Here is an 18,463-nt window from a genome sequence, read left to right as displayed (position 1 = left end):
CCATCTGAGCTGCAGGTTTTCGCATCTTTATTACTGCGGCTACATCAAGGATTGATGCGTCAACATCTGCTTTTGAGTCGGTTTGTGGTGAAATGTCTTCAGAGCAATTGAGAAGAACTGATTTTGTGCATGGACTTAGAGAACCTTGATGAGATATAGATGGTGAGCAAGTGTGATATTCATATCTGAAAAAAAACATTCCAGGTTTCCATCCCTTGACTCGCCTGTGTATATCTTGTCATGATGGAAGAGATGTGGGAGTGTTTGCCATAGTTGCAGCCAGCGTTCTAGATCTCGAACCCTTCCAGTGTCTCACAGATTCACAGGAAGTGACAGTGTATCACCCTTAGGTAGAATTGGAAAGAAGATGTTGTGCAATGGATGGAATGTATTTACTGAAATTACAGGCATCTATATTTCCTTCGCTTGTCCATCACTTGCAATTACTAATGCACAGATTCATCAGCTTGAGAGATTTGTTGTGCATCTGACAGCGCAAGCAACCACATGAAAGTGAATGAAGCAAGAAAGGATTTGTTCCTCACAAAAGGGAGAACATTGGACAGCATTGACACAATGTAGAAAAAGAGCTGTATATCACGGAGCTTCTGTTTGGGGGCAATATCTGATGAAATCACAGGGGTTAGCAAGCCCTCTGGATAGGGGCTGGCAATAACTTTGTCAGGGAGAGCGTGGACCGCTACTTTCAAGTTTTCCGAAGACATCAAAGACCTGCCAGAAATTGAGGAAATGCATTGTGGACTACGGGGGTTGGGGGTAGAGGGGAGGGCAATGTGGGCGAGTTGTCTTAGGCACCGGGTTAGTGAGCTTGCCAGGATCGAGCCTACTTGTAATCAGATAAATCTCTTGGAGGCAACTTTCAGTGCTGACGCTTAAAGTGTTGTCACTACCCCCTAGTGTAAAATGTACAACCCATGAATCTATGACCAGATGGTCGCCACATAAATATGTACCAAACACCTAGTTAAGCAACAGTACAGCAACGTACAGCGGGGTACAGCAACATAAAGTAAACCTAAACAAAGTGCTGTCACAATGTGTCCCAGTCCACCAAGATGTGTACGGGTACCTTGCAAGGATGGGCAAGCCGTAACTTGGTGTGCTTAGCTAATGGCTGCAAGTGTTTGGAGTTGAGATTGATAATACAATGTGCCGTTGTGACTGACATCCAGTGATCAAGGATGAAAAAACAAAGCACCTTTGAGTAGGTGAGCTGGATATTGGCGCTATGCCAATATTACTGGACACCATGTAGTCTATCATTAGTAGTTTGCCGTTCAAAATTACATACATACTTACTGTGGCATAAGGAACAGAGCAGAGCAGAGCGGAAGTTCGTCTGCATAAAGCTGGCCAGTCATGAGTCTTTTTGCACAACCAAATCAGTTCGGACGCTAAGTAACTCCCCAATACCGATTACGATTTAGAATTGTGGATATGTGCACTATTGTGAATATGTGCACTATTGTGGATATGTGCACTATTGTGAATATGTGCACTATTGTGGATATGTGCACTATACGAATATCCTGTAATATAACAATAATGATAAATACACAAATGTCCAAATCGGTCCAAGTGCGTAAAAGAAGCTCTTAAGCTCATTGCACTGTGGAAATGTGGAGGATACTAATCAAAAACTGAGCAACCTGCCACAAAATGATGAAATAGCTACTTTGACATTGTTGTAGAAATCAAAGATATCTGCATTGACTTTGATGTGTTCTGTACAGGGGATCCGTGGGCTACGTTTACCAAAGTCATACATTACACATGAAAGTAAATATACCGATAAATGCCCTCATAAACCTTTCATCTGCACATGCGATGTTCTTAACACATAATCTACTAGTAGTTGAAAATTTAAGACTGAGTAAAGGTGAATTATTTTCCTGATATAGTTTATATGGCTGCCATTTTGAAAATTTGCCCTTTTTTGAGTTGTCATGATATAATTGACATCATAGACCTAACCATTAAAGATAGACAAGACATGTACCTATGGAGAATGGTCAGCTATGAAGTTTCCCACAATTTGATATATGATTTATGAGAATTGGAGAAATTTGTAACGAGTTATGATGAAAATAGTAGAAAAAAATTATAATTTGTCACCTTTCCCCTCCCAAAATGTGAAAAATATTTAGAAAACTGCGAGACCTCTCGATCTTTATTCAATAAGAATTGTATATGCTACAATGATGCCATTTTTCATGTTTGTAACACAAAGTGCACAATTCAGTGAAAATGATATTTTCTGAAGACATACCATTATTATTGAAGAGGTGCCAAATGGCATACCGTTTTCATTTTCTGCAATTATTTTACAAATCATATACTCAAATGTGTTGTGATTACTCATATTTCTTGAACCGCGTTGCAACCCACATGTGTGAAACTTTGGATCCTGTCCCCATCAGAATTATAATGGAAACTTTACAAACATTGGACATCGAGAATATTGTTAGCCTCACTACTTTTTGACATCCCCTCGAATACAACACAAACAGGTGCTGTAAATATGCTCTAATACACGCATGTCAATTAATATATGTATGTAATTGATAGACAACGTGTATGTTGTCAATCAGGTGTGGAAACTACATACACCGTGCTTGCCCGGTATCTTCACCGCCCATTGAAGAGCGTTCGTTGTAAGCTTGCAATCAACACAGACACATATTTTCTACCAGATCCCGACAAAAACGACGTGGCATCATTATCGGGCTTATATGTCTGTTCCGTCCATTACTGAGTTTCACGTCTACCAACCAGTACAAAGACACGACTTTCTTTGATCTAGTCTGACAATGTCAGTGCATGTGTACTAACAGTAAAAGAGCATTGGAAGACGCATCCAAGTAGAACATGCCATATGTTATCTGGGTATAATACAAGCGTAAAAACGTTAATGAAATTAAAACATCTGCGAGTTAGATACGGACAAACTGAAAATAGAACACTTTCGTGATCATATACACGCTTGAAATGACCTCATTTTGCTCAATATTGATGAGCGAGAGCCTTTTTTGATACAGTGGATGTGCTTTTATCATTTCCTAAAAGAAGATGTGTTTTTAACACCCTCTCCAAATTCCTCGAATGACTTCATTTTAATATGGGAGTGAAAAGGGGCTCTTCCGACAGGAGTGCGGCTATGACAAGATATCGGTGGTCAAATGTTCTCATGTCATTAAATTGTGCTTTTAGTGAAACACATTCAAATTTGACACAACCATCTGAGTGGGTGGGGTATTTCCTCTTTCGGAACACTGTTCATGATGCAAGGGGATTCGAACAGGGAATGAAAACATGACGAGTGTCCACCTTAGGTTGTTGTCCATTATGTAACTAATACGCCTCGGAAGTATACTACATTGTATTAATATGTACTGGGTGAAGGATATGGGGTTTATTTCCCTTTTAGACATATTAAATTCTAATCTCGATTTGAAAAATCATTCACGTCATATAACCGGATGTAGACACTGTATCCAAGTGGGCATCATGCCTGCGAGATGACCAGGTAGCCATGAATGTGTTTATCGTGAAGCCACATGTGTGACGTCATAATCTGATGTCATGAGCATGCGTTACATCATTATTCCCAGTGTGACGTCATGATCCACCATAGCGGTGATTGTGTGTTGTTGCTGACGGGGACCTCCCATAGGCCCTCTCCCGGTATCTGTGCACACACCATTCAGGTATGTCCTTACAACTTGTGTTGAAAACATTACGCTGTCTCCTTAATTATACATGACAAAACATAGGGTATGTTTTAGCAATTCCTTTCACCAAATAGTGTCTCATCTTTTCTGCTTCAGTAAACCAACTATTTCAAGGAAGGTGAAACTGGTTAGTCATAGCTAATTACCATGAAAGTAGCCAAACGAGTGTGGTGGGTTAGGGTTGATGTTGATTTCCCATTTGCTGAGCATGGAGTAGATGTTTGGTTGAACGAGTTAGTAAGTATCACATAAGGCAACGTCCAACACGTAGAATGGGAGGCCACGTAGAGTGGGAGGCTACGTAGTGTGGGAGGCGACGTACTGTGGAAGGTCACATGGAGCGGAAGATCACATTGAGTGGAAGACCACGTAGAGTGGAAGGCTACGTAGAATGGAATGTCACATAGAGCGGAAGGCCACGTAGTGTGGAAGGCCACGTAGAGTGGAAGGCCATGTAGAATGGGAGGCCACGTGGAGCGGAAGGCCACGTAGTGTATAAACCACGTAGAATGGAAGGTCACGTAGAGCGGAAGGCCACGTATAAGGCGTCGTAGAGTGGGAGGCCACGTCCAAGACGTAAAATGGGGGTCATGTCCAAGACTCCAAGAATAGGAGCCACGCCCGACGCGTCGTAGAGTGGGAGGCCACGTCCAAGACGTAAAATGGGGGTCATGTCCAAGACTCCAAGAATAGGAGCCACGCCCGACGCGTCGTAGAATGGGAGGCCACGTCCAATATGTCGTTGGGTGGGAGGATGAATCCATACAGCGGCTGATTGGTGTAAGCTTGTGGTTAAATCGTGTGTTCTAAGTTGTTTTAATTTGTATTCATGTAAGTGTCAACTGCTTCACAGGTCTGCCAGGCGGAGTTAAACACATTCCCTTAACATGTCGACCGAACAAATGATGATCAATCTGCCCTCGCTCGTAGCCACACTCCCCCACAAACATACTGCGTTGTTTAAGTTAATGCGAAAAGGCCTCTTACTTGTGATTAAATTCAAATACTCTTCAAAATGGTGATAGCATAAACGTTCTTGCAAAGTATGAACACGTTTGGATCCCTTGTAGAAGAAAGAACATAGCACACAGCGACCATCTAACAACACATGTGGCAGGTAAATATAGTGTTTACCAGCGGCCCTAAGCGTGGAAACATACACCGACGAGAGGGACTACAGGTGATGTGCTCCTATGACTTCTTTTCCATCTCAGCTCGTCCCTTATGAGTTTATAACTACTACTTCGTTTGCACTCACTTAGTCACATGTGGAAACTTGGCTCGGTTCTGCCGGGAAAACTATTGGGAACTTACAACGGAGAAGAAAAAAACAAGCGTTTTCAGAGATACGCCAAGAGTATGTGGATAAACAGGGACTTTCCCCTAAAGGCTCACTCTGTAAACGGTTTAAATGTTGTTTGAAGCTACCTCAGTTTCAATACCTATGCAAGCATTTTTTTTATCTGTATTGATATTCATTATGGGACGCAAGTACTTTACGGGTCCGTGCCTGCGGCAGTTAACCCAACCTAACCCGTAACCTAACCCACACCCCACCCTAACCCGTGTGAGTGTGTGTGTATTCCTGCTATAGAGAGGTAGAGAGAGAGGGGGGGGGGGTGTGTATGTATGTGTGAGTGAGAGAGAGTGTGTGTGTGTAAGAGAGAGAGAGAGACGCACCGACTCAGTCCAAAACTGAACGACCGAGCAACACAATGTGTGCACAAACGCATAATCAACAAAGTCACACAAATGACTAACACAAGATAACTTTGTCATTGGTTGATTACAATTAAAACTCATGGTCCGAAAGTTCACAGTTATTCTGTTTGCATATATTTTGATGTTGAAAAGTCCGGCAGTAAGAGCGAAAAAGGCTTAGCATGTGAAATTTAGATTGCCAATCCTCATAATTTTGCCTTGGAAATTGAACTATTAAATCTCAGAATGTTATTCAAATTAGGATAAAAGTTGTTCACGAAACGATCATATATTCAAATCATTATTATTGTTTACAATGGAGTATTCACATTAAACGAAGCACTGAGAACAAGTACGGTTACTACTCCTCACGTAACGCACACGCATTTAAAAGTTCAATTGGCAAGGTAAAATTATGAGGATTCGCAATCTAAATTTCACTTTATTCGATTTACTTCTTTGTTTAGAGAGAAATTCATCCTTACGTTTTCACCTCAAACAGACTATACAGGACTCTGTGGAAATGCTATGTCTGCATGCCAGTACATGTGACTCTTTTACGCGTGAAACACAATAAAACCACTGTACGTTGTACGCTGGGCTTCAGTATCGGTGAAGCTAAAATCATGTATCACCAAAATCAGTAATTATCTATCTGGTAACAACTGCTGTGAGGGAAACGGACCCCAACAAATATGCATTCATGAAAGTAATTGACTCATTCGTGGTGGAGTAACAATACACTAATTACAACATTATCTACAACGAGATGGCACACAGTGCTATTCCCCATGTACTCACAATAGGTTGCGGATAGTTCTCATTAAGACTGGTAGGCATTAATAGTAACGCTGACATTCGCCAGGATAATGTTACAGTGAAACTGATCTTCGTCCACGGGAATATTGAGATAATTGAGTAATCGTGACGGTCATTAAACATCATAATAGACAGTGACATTGGATCATCCATGCTGACATGACAATATAACTTATTCCAATAAGCTTCAGATATAGATAACGCGCAGCTAGAAATACAAATGACGTCTCACATCTCATGACATAAAGAAAGTGTAAAGGCTCTCAGTAATATGCATGATTATCCGTAACAAACATTTGGATATAGTGATCTACGAGTAACGTTTTTCCTAATAAATCAGGCTCTTGTAAAGAAAGAATTCTCCTGCACCCCATTGTTGATGCTTTCAGGTTGACTTCGATTATCCAGCCTACATTTCGCGTCTGTTTGCGTGTTGTTACTGTCATTAAACATTGTACCAATCATGTAATGGCTCTACGGCAATGCGGGTAGGAAGTTCATTATATTTGATGGGTATGTTACATCATAATCAAACCACTATTTATGAGGGGTGGCTAAGGAAGCTTTGAGCGTCACCAAAAAGGATGTGATGTACAGCCTTAACAATATTATCTATTGGTGAAAATGAATATATTTGTCGGCTGCGCTGTCATCAAACATTTTACTGAAACTCCAGCTGCAATCAATTCAAATACACTCTGAACGACAGAATGAATGTGATCCTTGCCTTGCCACTGCTGGCAGGCAAGCAGCGAGGTGTAAGAAGGGAAGAGACAGCCTTACCTGACAATGAAAATGTTGCTAAATGACATGGCATAATTCTTCCCATGAGAGAATTGCGAGTGTTCTGATGAATGAGCTGGGCTCTGTAACAGAGTTGAACAGGTTGGATGCCAGGACTCTCATCAACGACGTTCCAGATTCATCATCTGTCGTCATATTTCGCCAGTTTGACGCAGACACCGTTGATCTTGCTGCGTCTCTTTGTAACCATGGTCCTAGGTTCTTCACCGTCAGCACGAAAACAGACAAATAATCTACTTGGACAGTTTTCATGAAAGTGCTAGACGCCAGAAAAAGCTCAATAGGCAGTTCAAGAAGAGCAGATAAAGGATAATCCATTCAGTATTTAATTATATTGCCTGCTGGAAATTTCATTTGGGATTGTTGTTGGGTGGTTGATATGTTGTCTAAGATATAGGACAGGTCATGTACATCATGTTGTAGTTACTAACTGAGAAAATACAATGTACCTTCAGTCAGGGGGACGAATATCTAACCTGGTGTAGAATCAACCTATGGCATCTAGATTACATTTTCCGGAAGGAAGCCAAAATATATGATAAATATTATGGAAGAATGTACCATGGGGTATGCATCTTCTACAGACAGTAGGATCGAGGCAACCTCGTATCGTTGGCAGAATCTGAGGGTATTAGAAATTGTCCTGACACAACCAGCTGGCGCAGCTAATGCGCCACTGCCAAGCCCCATCCCACGGGCATTGAACACCCACTGAAACAGTGATCAAATCTTACACCAACAATAAATTATAATTAATATGCATTATATGATTAACCGTGTTTTCAAATCCACTATCTGATGTGTTTTCTTGATAAGGCCTCGGTACCTGGCGTCATCACGGCGCGCAGAGAATAGCTTTTAACCACAAGTATGTAAGCATGGATAGAGAGTGTGCTGAACGATACAACGGTCCAACACTAAAATGGTCACAGAATTCTTCAAAGCGGAAGTTACAATTATTGTAGTTATTCTTATTCATGTTCATTGTTTTTGTGAGATTTTCATTATTTCCAATCTTTCGTAATACCTAAATATGATAAAGAATTCATATTTTACAGTTGATGTGATATTGACTGTTCAAGCGCTGACATGCACATAAAGCTGAAGCTGATGAAGAACATTGGCAGGATGATGTCATTCCGACGATTTATCATTTCTATTCGAATGAGTGAATATTGCTGATCATCAGCACCGTTCCTCTGTGAAAAGATCGTCCACAAATGCGCAGGAATCCACGGTGTTTGACAGTAAACTGTCAGGTAGGTGAAGATAAGAACCCACTTTGATGGTGGCAAGAAAAAAAATAAACGAACGAGAGAATGTGTTTGATGTGGGTAACATTGATGGTAATGACTGATAACGTGTCTGCGAGTGATAAGAGACTGGTAACATTATGAAATACCAGCCCTAGACATACCAGCCATAGACAAACTAGGTTTAGACGTACTAAACTTAAATCTACTAACCTTAGACGTACCAGCCTTTGACGTACTAACCTTAGACGTACCAGCCTTTGACGTACTAACCTTAGACATACAAGCCTCAGACGTACTAACCTTAGACATACAAGCCTCAGACGTACTAACCTTAGACGTACCAGCCTTTGACGTACTAACCTTAGACATACAAGCCTCAGACGTACTAACCTTAGACGTACCAGCCTTTGACGTACTAACCTCAGGCGTACCAGCCCCGGACGAGCCCCCAATTTTGTTACGGTTAAGAATTTTGACGTGACAAAAGGTGTAAGAAATCCCCTGTGAACCAGCAAAACAGAACAAAGACGGGTCTAAAACATTCAAATATTGTATTATTAAGCAAAGAGGGCAAGTTATACAAAGTCACAAGTCAATTTCACAATACCAATTTCAAATACTATACAAATGAGACAAAATCTAAGGCAATGGGTCACAAAATATACAGCAAGCTCACAAAGTCTTAGTGCGAGAGAGAAACAGTCATGCAGAATGTAACACAGCGGTCTGACAGTGGCTATGAAGATCAGGCGTTGACGGATGCAGAGATATATACTCCAGCGAATGTGTGTCTGTTTCCCAACACGGCAAACTAGCATGTATATATACTTTCAGCCAGAGGTTCAAGCAGTTTCGAGCACTTACGACCATCGCCACTAACATGGACAGCTCTAGAACAATCGGTCGTCCCCTAAGTCAACAAATAATCAAAACATAAACTCAAGAGGAGGTAACTCTAAAGCACTTCCGGAAAGACTGCTGCCAAAATCCTAAGAAAAAAAATAAACGAACGAGAGAATGTGTTTGATGTGGGTAACATTGATGGTAATGACTGATAACGTGTCCGCGAGTGATAAGAGACTGGTAACATTATGAAATACAAGCCCTAGACATACCAGCCATAGACATACTAGGTTTAGACGTACTAAACTTAAATCTACTAACCTTAGACGTATCAGCCTTTGACGTACTAACCTTAGACATACAAGCCTCAGACGTACTAACCTTAGACGTACCAGCCTTTGACGTACTAACCTTAGACATACAAGCCTCAGACGTACTAACCTTAGACATACTAACCTCAGACGTGCCAGCCTTAGACGTATTGACCTCAGATGTACAAGCCTTACATCAGGTTATTAGTGTTTACGTGCTTTTGATAAATGCCAGGATATACTCGGATGATGTACTGTGTCATGACATGAATCAGGTTATTGACACTTATGTACATCAATTAAGATGTGCATTAGATGATATCTATGATGTTCTACAATGAATTTTTAAATGAATGCATGAACATATACTAGGATGATGCATTATGTCATGAGATTGCGTTGAATGATGCAGACATTTAGCTTCATGAGCTTTTGTCTGGGTTGGATTTTGTCCTACGATTTTCTCAGCCACACACTGGTCCCACAACAAATACGTAGATGTTAGAGAACTTGTAGGATGGATACATTTCAAAAACTTGCTCGTTTCATCAGTTAGTCACTGGTAGTAAAAAAAACCGGGCATTGGTACTTCTAACCTGTGAAGGTCCGGGAGAGAACTGATCGTCAGTAACTCATGCCTGTTGTAATCTCATCGTATCCCAATTACGTATATCGATGCTCATGCCCTTGATCATTGAAATGTCTGGTGCAGACTCGATTGTTTACATACTGTCGGCGTATAGCTGGAATACAGCTGAGTGCAGCCTAAACCTAAACTGACTCTCTCACTCTGCATAAAGACTACTCCTAGTTTCAAAAGTTTGCCTTACCCTGACAAGTGTTTTGATGGGTGTGCTACCGGATTGGGGAGGAGGGTTCACCTTTACGGTAACACCTGTTTCTGTCGCATTTTGATAGTGATTCGTGAAACCATGCTTATAGTCCAGTTGTACATCCGGATATCCAATCAGCAAATATTTCCTATAGATATAGTACAGGCACTGTTGCTTTCCTTTAATGCCTAGATCGTTGGGTTACATGTCGGACAGGCATGTTTATTGCGCTTTATGGAGGAATGCGGCAATACGTAAATATTGTAAATACAAGAATGATGGCTACTTTTGTGTTTGTTTGTTTCCTTGCTGTTGGTTGGTTGGTTGGTTGGTTGGTATGGTTAGGTGGTTGGGTGGGTGGTTGGTTGCTTGTTTGTTTTGGTTTGTTTTGGTTTGTTTTGGTTTGGTTTGGTTTGGTTTGTATTAATCTGTACGTTTTGTTTTATATGTCACTGGGGTGTTTTACAGTTGCTCATGTGACTGGCGAGAAAACGTCGAATGTCTCTAAAGACGTCAGAAAATCAATAATATGAAGATATTTGACGCGGCTCATCACCTTTTGTGCCCTCCAAACCTATGCCATTGTTCAAGCTTGAATGAGGAGTACTGTCATGTGGGCACCTGGTCGAAAGAGGCGGCTGTATAGCTCCACTGCAGCTGGCCGGTAGAGGTCGTTGTAGCACCATTGTGAGTGCTTTGCTTTCACATGCGTGAATTTACGCGAGGGTGAATTACCCACACAAACAGAGAGACAGACATATACTTGAACGTTAATTACCCACACAGACGTTTGGACGGACGGACAGACATACTTTTGAACTTTTACCTTGAAAAGGTGTGTACTCGAGTGATGAAGCGCGCCACAACATGAGTAAACAGTCACTGAAAACAATTTTGAATATTCAAGGATGGTAGCTCGGGGGAATATTAACTAATGGCAACCATGCCATCATAGAGTCCCTGAGCCAATATACTGCTGGTCAAATATATGATTTCCGTTTCTTGAGAGATCTGAGAGCGGGGTATTTCGTAAGTCCCTCCGAATCCTAAACAGTAGCCGTTGTCTGATTGGTTAAATCCGTTCAGCTGTCTCGCATTTGATTGGACGGTCATAGGTTGCTCCAAGGTTAGATGACGCGACCTTCTACTAGGTTTGTTAGACCAGAAGCCATATAACAGTTCTATAATATGGTCTCTGGTTAGACTCGGTATAAGCAGTGTAGTGAATAATACTGACCCTAAGTTTACTTACACTGAGATTACACACTGACGTGAAGACGTTTTACACTGAAACCGTTACTATTGTCCCTTTGTAAATATTGCCCAATTCATGTATCGTGTTATGTAGCACAGATACAAGTGTGGCGTTATAGGGTGATTTCTAAGGCTACAGCCTCATGTAAGTAGCGTCATAGAGAATATATGTGATGTTATCAGGAATATATAACGGTCGCTATTGATTAACTGACACTGACAACGTAAGCTTTGTGATATTTTCATCACCGTCGTTTACGAACAACAAAATATGTTATGACTTCATTCAGCAGTGTCAATAGTGATTCTCATTCCATGGAGAGTTATCGCCAAGTGTCAGATCCACCGCGTTAATGGGACATCTCAAAGCCTGTGTCAATTTCAGTCATAAATTTGTCTATCAACGCTGCCTGACAGCTATTGACGAGTCATCCACCTGTACCGAGAGAATCATCATGGGCCGAATGACCTTTCCTCAAGCAGACATAATCCAGACAGGGGCAATTTTCTGATCAAACACTCGGAACTGGAGAAATGCATGTATATTTATTCTCTGCAAGCAAGAATTCCACTGTGCTGAATAAGGACACACTTTCGCATGTCTAGCGATGTTTGATGACGTAATATAGTACCATGATGCATCGGGAGAATTTACGAGAGTGAGCCCGTATGTGAAGCAACATGAAGTGAAACAGTATCGGTTGTGTAAAACAAGATTTGTCTTGCATAAATAAACACACGAAGCTATAGGTACAATACTATGTTTTGCATGTAAATACCAGCGCTTGAATGTCAGCAAAGATTTAGAGGTAACCAGAGTTAATAAGCTCTAACGCTCTATATGCTGGTACGGAGTGGACCTTGAAAACTGAAAATAATCACGACTAATTGTAATAAAACTGCACATGGAAGCGACGCATATAGCAGGTCAAAAAATGAGAGGTTATTCTGAATCACGTGTGAAAATGAGTGGCGCCTGTTTCGACAATGTTGACCATCCAAACGTGTGCGAGATTTAACCAGTGATGCTTTATCGGTGAGCAGATGGTATGCATATATCATTATTTAATCAACAGAATCAACAAATTACGCTGAGTGAGTGAGCGAGCGAATGAGTTAGTGAGTGGCTCAATGATTGAGTAGGTTGGCTTTGTGAGTGAGCTTCGGTGGGTGAGTGAGTAAGAGATTGAACGAGTGAGTTGGTGGCTAAAAGTTGGGTGACGCGGGGTGGGTGTAACGCCGTCTTTTTCAGGATTATTATTCTTCTAATAGCCACGATCGTCCACAAATCAATATGACAAAAGTAAAAAATAACGGACCTGGTGTAAATGTTCAAAAAAAGGAATGGTGTGTTTGGCATTACCCAGAAAACATGTACTAGACAACTAGACATCGATTTAGTATGACTGATTTACTGTTATTTTTCAGCAAAAGCTAATCAACTCTAATAAAATGTACTAGTCTTCTAGTCATCGTATCAAAACAAATCATGCCATAATAACAAAGATAACTATAAACCATTACTTTCCTTCAGGTACCTAAAACCAGACTTTCAAACACACCGTTTGACTTTGATATCGCGTTGTGGAGATAACAATTATATAGCCGCTTCATTATCGCATAGCTCCTGGATGATGAATCGTTGGAATGCAGGGCGATCTGCGGCCTGGCACAGCTAGAATAGGAAAGTTTTTCAGATATATGGCGGAAACGTTCGACTAAAGGAGAGAGATATTTTTACTAATGATGTTTGTATACGAACCGGCGTTATCACATCACAGGCGGAGGGCGATACCAAAATTAGGTCATTACGTCAGCACAGAAAAGGTTAGTTATTTTTGTGACGCACTGTAAAATGAGGCACTAAGTGTGCTGAGATAGCTCTCTCTCCCTCCCTCTCTCTCTATTTCTCTCATATTGCAATGGTATATAAAATGGTTCTACTTACGGTGAATCATACCTACGATAGATGCTCTGACTAAGTTTTAGCGCTGCGCAAGTGGCAGCACCGCCGCGGTAACGTTTCTTGAGGTTACAGTGATGGAGTGTCAGAAGGGTCGTTATGCTACATCCAGTCTTATCTCGCTCTTGCTGGGGTGACGTTTAGACATGTGTAATGATGATAGATTCAACCTGTCACAATGTCATTTCAATAGAAACTGGTTGAGAAACATAATCAATTCACGGAGTGAAAAGATAAATGAGGATGTTGTGTATTTGTAGGCTTTATGTACTTAACATTAATAACCCCCATCAGCACTTTAAGGAGTGCTTTATAGTTTTGTTTTTACAAACTTCAACATTCATGACCTCAGTGAAGCTTCAAAAGAAGGTTTATGGTAGAGATGTTAAGGAAATTTGATGCATGCATCAGTGACAGAAAATGATGTCCGAGGCAATTCCGTATTTTGACTTCTACCATACCTTCCTGAACCATTTCGGGGGAACACCTGAGTAGACATTGCTTGTGTTTATAGCTACATTGTGACGGATGCAACTGGTAGGGCAGGGTACGCTCACCTTTGTGCTAACACCTGGTATCATTAGTATGTCATAGTGATTCATAAGCACATGATCTGTCATCGTATCGCATGGTGACAATCACTGGATTGTTTGATCGAGAGTTGATTTGATTCAAACAACATCGTACAGCTGTACGTAATACTGCTAACACAAACATATGCTCATATAGTCTGTACAATCGACTTCAGAGTTCTGATGAATGGGGAAAGGGGTTGGTCGCCTCGATATTTGAAGTCGCAAAAACTTGTATCTTTTCTACTTTCTGACTTCGTCCAATCGTCCAATTCACAGTCGTATTACTATACACATTTACTTTAAATAAAACCATAAAAGGGATGATCAATACTGTTCCAAACAGAACACACACACACCCCACGAAAACGCGCGCGCGCACGCACTTACACACACACACACAAACACACACACACACACACACAGAGTTTCAATCCCAATGGTATTGCTCAAAACCTTGAACAAGGTTGTCCATACTGCGCGGATCAAACACTTTTTTCAAAATCAAATATAAATCCAAATATTCTTCAGATAGTAAAAAAATTAGCACAATTATCAAACAAATATATTACCTAATATTTATTTGAATGTTTTAGTTGAACAGCTGGGCCAGTCATTGAGTCGTTGTAAATGTCTCTGCTCTGAGTAAATGTTTGCACGGCTCATTGGTCGGTAAGTGGTCTTGGTGGAGGTCTGTGATGCCTATTGTCCAGTAATTCCTGTGAGCGGAGTACCTCTGATTGATCTGGGTAAATATTTGCGCCGATCGCTTTGTAAGTGTTTTGTGCAGAGGCCGTCACTGTTGTCTTGTAAGCACCAGGTCACTTCTAGCAGCCGGTTTCGGGGACAATGTGACAGTGCCAGTACCACTTGAGTTTATTCATTACGCAGGACTTGGCTCAACATTCGTGAAACTGTTCGGACATTTTTTTGTGTGGCGGCCAGGATGTTGACATGTCATAGCAGGAACGAGTACTCAACAGAAAGTTGCCCATGTCTGAAAGCTAGTGAACGTTGTTTGTCCCACAGTCTCTGAACCACATTATTTACTGTTTGCCCATTCCCGCAATGCTAGAGCCACGAAAGAAGCAAGTCTTGATTCCCTCGGGTTCTTGGCGCTCCTTTCCAACGTAAATGGGTGTATTTATTGCTAGCAAAATTATATATGTTCAGTCACAAACCGTGTGTCTGTGGTGACCTCTCAATAGTACTATAGATCTTGACAAAATGAACTAATGCATGTACAACAACACGTCTAAAATATATATTATACTGAACAAAAGAATCTACAATATAATGTCTTCGCGTGTTACATTCATGATCTCAACGGGTGTAACTAAGGACAGAACATACTTTTTCATTCGTAGAAATTGTTCATTTCATACGGTGGGTGAATTTAGTTTTACGCCGCATTCAGCATTACTCCAGCTATATGTCGGCGGTCTGTAAATAACCGAGTCTGGATCAGACAATCCAGTTATCAAAATCAGGAGCATCGATCTGCGCAACTGAGAACCGATGACATGTGTCATCCAATTCAGCGACCCTGACCACCCGATCCCGTTAGTCATTTCATAGGAAATGACGTACAGATCTAACACATTTAATGAATACAAGACATATCTCATAGATAACAGCCTCTTGATATATTTTTCACAACGGTTCTGGGCCAATTCTTACCTTTCCCCCGGTGGATGTGACTGAAGGAGAGACAAGAAGTAGCCAAGAAACGTTGTGACAAATAAACCAAGACCTTGCTGGCAATACGACTTGTCTTGTATTACTACGCCAGCTTATAAAAGCCTTTGAAAAAATTACATTGAACTAAGTTGGATATTTCAGATATTGATCATAACACATATATTTTTACCCACACGCGTATGTCTTCTATTCAACAGTGAGTACAGTATTTATCGGTCAAGCGAATTGTACGGATAGACACACACAGGTATTCCCGCGCTATTAATACCTTCCAACACAGGCCAAATGTGTAAACTGTGACGTAGAGTGACGTCAAGACCGTAAGCCAACACCGTCGCGTGGAGCACGAGCATCTCATGCGTACTAGTATTAGCATAGTTGCCGGTAGGCGGTGTCACTGGATACCGATGTTATGACGTCATCAGGTGCATGTCTTTTCACACACATATATAAACCTTTTTTTCAGTGTACGCTCGCTCGTTGCTCGGACTGACGTAATGTTGACTGGATGGCATTGTTTCCCATACTATTTATGCAACAAATACTTAGTACATGTAAGCAACGCCATGCGGCCATTGAAACGTGAGTTGCATGGTACACTAGCGGATAGGAACAGCTTAGCATCCCTTTGAATACGAAAACATGCATGTGAATCAGGTTTACTTGAAAAGAATAAACGTTTCGGAATTCCAGAAGTGTTCAGAAAGTTCATGAAAGTAGCTGACGAATAACGTATGTGTTTTTACTTACGTCACTCAGATTTGCGCTTGAAGACATTATGATTGGTTCAAGTCACTCTCCGTATTTCTGGCGGGATCAGGCGAGATGTACTGTCGCATATCAGTAAGAGTATCACACCATTTTCATTATGCTAACATGTAACGAGGTATATCCATTCTTGTCAGTCACAAACCTTCATAATGTAAATATGTTAATTGTCTGCCTACATCTGGAAATTAGATTCGGCGAGTGAGGCACCTCAGAGTGAGGCACCTAATCACCAGCGCACAAAGTCAACCCGCTCAGCCACCGCGACCTCCACAAAAAATGGAAGTCGGACAGTTGGTAGTCTAGACTGCGTACTTTGTGTACCTCTCTGATAAAAGTGTAAATTGGCACGACTCCCATGGCCGAAAGCTATGATTACACAATGCCATTTAGAAAGTGGTCAAATGTAACATATGCCAAATATGGGATTTCACCTTCTTAGTAAAGTCGAGACTGAAAGTGAAATCCCAAATATGACATATGTTACATTTGACCACTTAATCACATAATCTAGAACACAAGAGTAGGGTATGTGTAACAAGTCATTGTATCCCGCAACCATCGTGTTTCATGACTTTATAAGCTACAAAACACATATACTCACTGTTTTAATAGGCTCGATTATGATTTCATGCTCATTGAGACTATGCGCTGAATTGTCAATACCATATTCATAGACGTAAACAATTTACAATGTTCTTTTAATTTTCACGAGTGGAACATCAAAAATTTATTTACTTAACTCGTATTGGAAATGTCGGTGCAGTCAGTCTAAAACTGGTCGAGTGAAATGGTGCCAAATATGCCCGCTGGACGGCTAGAGAGAATAATGTCTCTCCTTGTTTAGGATCCTAGAAATGGTAAACACATTCCCCTATTTCATTAACTGTAAAGTTCAAAGGCACATATTCACACTTTAAAAAGTCCGGTAAACACTTAGAATATCTGAAGTACGATGAAAGTTTTCACAACTAATTGCCAGTTCTACAACAATATGAGAACAGTTCTTTTGTGGAGCTGCGCTTACTTCTCTATGATCAGACCCAACACAAAACGATTCGCTGTAGCTGCAGGCACGGTAGACTCCAAAAGGAGGCGAAGCAGCAGGCAGACGCATCCCGATCTGGAACACCTCTGAAGAAACATCTATAACAAACCCATCCGCTTCCTTAACGAAACGCTTGACGTCATCATATCGTTACGTTACCACTTGCTCTTTACGTAGACTGTTACGCAATAGATAAGCGTGAGGCTGGATATATTTTCGCTCTGCAACACGAACCAATGTCGATTAGCCTATATTCGTATAAGAAATGTGACTATTGATGGATTTCAAAGACGTTAAAAAGTGGGGATTCCCCACGTGACAGAGGCGGCCGTAGGGAAATGACGTCATCGTGCGAAGAACTAATACAATATCAAGGACAGTAATTTTCCAGCTACATTTAGAAACATCCGCTTCCGATCTTCAATACGGGTGTTGAGGCAGCGGACGGAAGAGTCTGTCAGACAGTCACTCGTGTCAATGCTCCATTAATGAGGTGACGGACGACAGCATACCGCTCATTCAAACGACATCGGATACTGTGAACAGGCAATATTTATGGTAGGCGATTCCAGAACATCGAAGGGCGTCCGGAACGACACTAACACTCTACTCCATAACAAAACTACCACCACCCGCAACACCGACAAACATGTTTCATGCTGTGTATTTTGGGAGCGACATGTCCGTAGGATGAGCACTGCATTGAACATGTGAGCAACAACCTGAGTACCATGCCTCAACGCACGGAGAAACGCACACGCATACAGACGCACACGGACAAGGTAACATGGTTTCATCTATATACTGATCACTGACAGCCGCTATACACAGTATGAGT

At 41.2% G+C, this 18,463-nt stretch overlaps 1 protein-coding gene across 1 annotated transcript in view; it reads right to left on the bottom strand.

Moving 5' to 3' along the window:
- LOC137278606 (high affinity cAMP-specific and IBMX-insensitive 3',5'-cyclic phosphodiesterase 8B-like) overlaps positions 1 to 18,463 on the bottom strand; it is a 182,851-nt gene that overhangs the window by 137,262 nt on the left and 27,126 nt on the right. The gene's annotated exons all lie outside the window — the stretch shown is intronic.

The sequence above is a fragment of the Haliotis asinina genome, chromosome 3 (assembly GCF_037392515.1).
Source record: "Haliotis asinina isolate JCU_RB_2024 chromosome 3, JCU_Hal_asi_v2, whole genome shotgun sequence".
NCBI classification, from domain to species: Eukaryota; Metazoa; Mollusca; class Gastropoda; order Lepetellida; family Haliotidae; genus Haliotis; species Haliotis asinina.
This window is presented reverse-complemented; position numbering and strand designations above follow the sequence as displayed.